We start from the raw sequence: 5,360 nt of genomic DNA on the forward strand, positions 1-5,360 counted from the left end.
GGCGCGCGTCTAGCCGCAGCTCCGCGCCGCCGCGGCAGCCCAGGTGCCCAGGTGCGCGCCCCGCCCACTGACGTCACGTCCGCAACGCGCCCCGCCCCCCGGGCCAGGTCGCAGCAAAACAACCCAAAGACCGGTGAGGACCCCGCGCTGTCTCCCCTTGTGCTCTGCGTGAGAAGGCGCCCGGGCGCCGCGGGCGGCCGTTGACCTGCGTGTGCGCGTGTGTGTGTTTAGATGATTGTAGAGTCACATGCAGTTGTAAAAAATAATTCACTCCGCCAAATGTTTCCCCAGTGCTATAACTTTGCAAAACTTTGCAAAAAAAGTAGATACTTTGATACAATCCACCGGTCTTATTCAGATTTCCCCAATGTTGTTTGTCGTTGTCAGTGAGTAAGAAGTTCTATACAATGCGATCACCTGTGTAGGTTCGTGTATCTGTCACTACAGTCAGTTTATGGGACATTACATCACGTGAGAACCCCTCCCGTGGCCCTTTGATAACAGAACTCCCAAGCCCCGTCCGCCACTAATCTTTCTTCTATTTCTAAAATCGTGTTATTTCAAAATACATTATGTTTGCACACAGGAATCGCATAGCGTGGGAGATTTTGGAATTGGCATTTTGCACTCAGCGTAATTTCCTGGAGATCCACCTCTCGCTTTTTTACACCGAAGTTTCCACTTTGAGAGTAACATTTTTTTTTTTTTTCCAGTTACCCCGACAGCAAATCTAAAGTGCATTCCAAAGACAGCAGGAGTTCCCGTTCTTTCCCCGAGTAGGGCTTCTTTTCACTTGTAGAACAGACCACTTGAGAAGATGTTTTTCCACCTTTGGGAGGAAAAAAAAAAAATTCCCAGCCTAAATGCAACCTGCTCTTGGAAAGATATCTGGGTCAGAGGTCGGGAAGTGTAATTGCGAATTTCTACGCCTAAAAAAACACTCATCGGTGTAGACTGTGCAGTGAAGGAAGATTTATTTTTGGCCAAATGAGATGAATAATGGGGGCAGGATGGGGGAGCATTCTAATGATGTCATCTGTATTTTTATGTTAGTCACGGAAAAGGAGAGGTTGATCTTAGCCAGCACATAGAAGCCTCAGACTCAGCTTCTACAGACCTTACCTTCCCCTGGGCACGTAAGCGAATTTTACAGCCAGTAACTGAACCCATTCTCTCCCGGGGCTTCTCTTCCGCGGGTGCTCACACATTGGAACAGGACAATGCTTGTTCCAGGGCCCCGGGAAATCAGGCAGCCGCATCCTTTGCCATATAATCTTGAAATCACAGTTGGTCTCCTTGAGACTGGAGTGGGAAATGGTTATCTCAAGCTTGTTCGTGGCAAATGTAACTAACATTTAAACTAACATTTTAAAAATAATCGGATTTAAAATATATAAAGATACCTTGAAATACATAAACATGGTCATTATTTTGGTGGGAAAAAAGCAAACTGAGTAGAAAATGAGTCATCAGTGCTGTTTGTGGCACCTTTCTCTAGACTTGCTTTCACAACCAGAGTCTCATCTACAGGAAGTTCGGCGGCATCGGTGACCAACAGTCCACACCAGTCTAGTAATAAAACACACCGATTTCATTTCTTTAATCACCTGCTAGCTCCACTCGACACATATTTACGGCGTGTCTGCAGCAGGCTCAGCGTTGGGCTCCTGGGCCAGCCCCCAGCTGCAGGAGGATGGGTCCAAAGATCCAAGCCACAGCAGGGTGGACTGGCCTGGCTTCTCCTCCAACTTCACTAGCGTCCTCATACCGGCCACTCAGCCCACTCTGAGGGTCAGGTTTTTAATCTGTACAAGGAAAACAAAGTCCCTTGCAGGAACCGTGAAGACAGGTGGGTTCCAGACCCCGTGGGGTTATAGGAGAGTAATCGTTATTTGTGTTAATGGTCATTGGTCGTTGGCGGGTAAGGTTGACATTTCCAAGTATAAAAGTAACTTCCAATGAGAAAGAGACTCATAGATATAGAGAACAAACTAGTAGTTACCAGTAGGGAGACAGGCAATATAGGGGTAGGTGGTTAAGAGGTACAAACTGTAATGTATAAAATAAGCTACAAGGATATATTGTACAACACAGGGAATACAGCCAATATTTTACAATAACTATAAATGGAGTATAACCTTTAAAAATTGTGAACCACTATATTGTACACCTATAACTCACATCAACTGTACTTCAATAAAATAAAATAAATCACTGATTTAAGAAGTTATAGTTTCAATATTTTAATGGTTATTTTAGCATTGTTTATTTTACTGTGTGAGGAGATAAACCTTCATGGTTATTCCATGGCCATCTAAGAAACTCCAAAGATTGTTTTCATATAGGAGATATAAGATATGAGACTAAAGAGTCTAAAGGAAATTTTTTATAGTCATTTTCTTGTGCAAATATTTAACCTAAATACATGGCAAGTAACAGCGACGAACTAGGTGAAAAGATTTAAAATGAACACAGCAAATCATTTAAAAGGCACAAAATATAAAGATCCATCATTTTTAAACTGTAGATGTTTTAGCACTTGTAAGCTTTAAAAAAAAATTCCTAACATACCGTTTTATATATGAGATCAAGCATATACAATTGAAATTCAAAACTTTTAACGTTAGCTTTCAAATACAACAAATCTTATTAGACTATTACATAAGAAAATGCATACTGGATTGAATTTTGCATCTTAATGAGCTATAGCAAGTTTCTTAGTAAACAGAGAAACCTTATCTATAATTTTGTAAACATTCATATTCACTGAAATGATTGAACCCACTCCAGTGTCAATAACTTTTATATCACTGAAAACTTCTTTCTAAAAATTTATTTTATTTATTTATTTTTGGCTGCGTTGGGTCCGCGTTGCTGCGCGCGGGCTTTCTCTAGTTGCGGCGATCGGGGGCTACTCTCCGTTGCGGTGCGCGGGCTTCTCACTGCGGCGGCTTCTCTTGCTGCGCAGCACGGGCTCTAGGCGCGCGGGCTTCAGCAGCTGTGGTTCGCGGACTCTAGAGCCCCGGCTCAGTAGTTGTGGCGCCCGGGAGCGCTGGTGAGCAGGGGAGGGGCAGAGAGGAGCGCGACCCCGGGGCTGCTGCTGGTTCTTCTCCCTAAGAATTCCTAGGTCCGCTTCCTCCTCCCTCGGGTCCTCGGCCTGCGCATCTCACAGGCGGTCCCTCCGGCTGTGCCCGGCTGCGAGGGGATGTCCCCCCTCCACGTGGCCATTTAGCACGGCGCGCTGACCCCGCGAGCCGGCGAGGGGCCGGGAACTGCCTCTCCGTCCCACCGTGCGGTCAGGACGACCCTGCAGGCCAAGGACAGGCAGGTGCGAGGACTCTCATGGGGCAGGGTCCCGGCGCCTAGACTCTGGATGAGTTTGCCGGTCCCTGAGGGCGGGGTGGGGGGGGGGGGGCGGTCCCTGCCTCAGGATGGCGTCGGGCTCCAAGGACTGCGCATGGCAGGCACCAGGCGATGGATAAACAGTGTCGGTGGTTTATTACTTCTGGGACGTGTGTCTGCTCCGTGGGTTTAAACCTATCTTTGTCCTCCTTGGGGGTCCCCGGAGCAGCGCGCCCCCTCACACAGCCTTCGTAGGCGAACGGCTCACTTAGGTTCTGGGGCCAAGCTGACCGTGTTCCCGGGGTCCAGAAGGAAGCCAGCGCCTTTAATGTCCTCCCGCTGGAGCGGCCCACAGAGAGGGGCCTGCGGAGCCCAGGCCACTCGGCGGCATCCTCCCGGCCCCGCCCCTCCTCTCCCTCCCCACCCCCTCCCCGCCTCCTCCCCACCCTGCCCCTTTTTCTCCTCCCAGTCCCTCCTGCTCCCCGCCCTCTCCCCTCCCCCTCCTGGCCCCTCTCCCCTCCCGCATCCTCCCGGCGGCTCCTCCCAGCCCTGCCCCCTTTCTGCCTGGCAGGCTCCTCGCTAGGAAGGTGGCCTTGCTCTCCTGGAGCTGCAACTCCTGCAGCAGCCTGCATGGCTGCTTTTGAGAATTCTCTGCATGGTTTGAACGCTATTTGCTGAAAGAACATAACTTGTTCACTGCTGCAATTCTGCCTCCATTAATTCTGAATACATTTTATTACATTTTATTTAACATTTTGTTAGCTTGATTTATAATTTTCACCAATTTTGACAATTAGCATGTAGATTTCAGTCTGTACCCATCCCCCGGGAGAAATGTCTGCACGGTCTGATCACCAAGACACTAGCTCTTCCCTACTGACAACCTCCTGAGGGAACTTCTTTTCCCATGCCAGCCCCTGGGCCATTTGGTCATTTCCCAGCGGCGTCATTACAGCCCCTCTCCAGTCTTCACACTGCAGCTGATGTTCTGAAAACACAAAACCCACCTCACTGTTTTAGTCTGGAAATGGGCCTGCCTTTCTAGCTTCATCTTCTGGTCTCTGCTGCTCTTGTCCTTGGAGGGTAGGCCTCCCCCACCCTGCTTCTCCCAGGTCCTCTGACTCAGGCTCCCCAGGGCCTTTGCACAAGCTGTCCTGTCTGTCTGGGAAGTTCAGCTGAAGCCTGGTTTATTCCCACTCAGTGCATCTCTCTGTTTTCCCCGTCACATACTTCTGTTACAGGCTCATGGGGCACGTGGCTGGGTGTATCATCGTGTTTACCGGGGGGCTGCTGATTAATACCTGGTTCCTCCACTCTGGGCCCCGAGGCGACAGGGCAGCCTCTCTGCCTCCCCGGGCAGAGGCGCAAGTCTGACGCTGCCCCGCCCACCTGTCCTGGCTCATCACTGATCACCACCCCCTGTCTGTCCCAGCCACCGGCCTTTCTTCCCCAGCCCCTCTGCATGTGTGGCTCCTGGTCCTGGGACACTCTGGCCCTAATCCTCGGTGGGCCTCACCTGCCTTCACCTCTTTCTGTTCAGTGTCACCACCTCCCCTTCCTGTCTACAACAGCACTGACCCACTCTACCCGGCCGGCAGCCCCTCGGAGTCACGCGGGAGGCTGGGGGCTTTGTATGAGTCCTGCTTGGCTGGCCTCCAGAGCCCCCAGGGCCTGGGTGGTACAGCACGGGCTCCCTAGGTCAGGAAGTCCCCAGACGTCCTCCGCACGCGTACCTTTAGTATCTCAGTGTGCCTAGGCCCAAAGAGGTGCCCGGAAGTTTTGTTTGTTAAGTTAGAATCAAACAACTTGAAAAGTATTTATGGGAAAACGGTCTGGAAGGTCCTCACAGAGTTAAACAAAGAATTACCATATAATCTAGCAATTTCCCTCCTAGGAGTATCCCCCCAAAGAACTTAAAACGGGAATTCGAACAAAACTTGTACACAGATGTTCACACAGCCAGGAGGAGGCTAACCCCTGCCTCCCACCTCCCCCCGCCCCTCGCCCCTGAGCCACGC

Source organism: Phocoena phocoena, chromosome 4 (assembly GCF_963924675.1).
Source record: "Phocoena phocoena chromosome 4, mPhoPho1.1, whole genome shotgun sequence".
Lineage (NCBI taxonomy): Eukaryota > Metazoa > Chordata > Mammalia > Artiodactyla > Phocoenidae > Phocoena > Phocoena phocoena.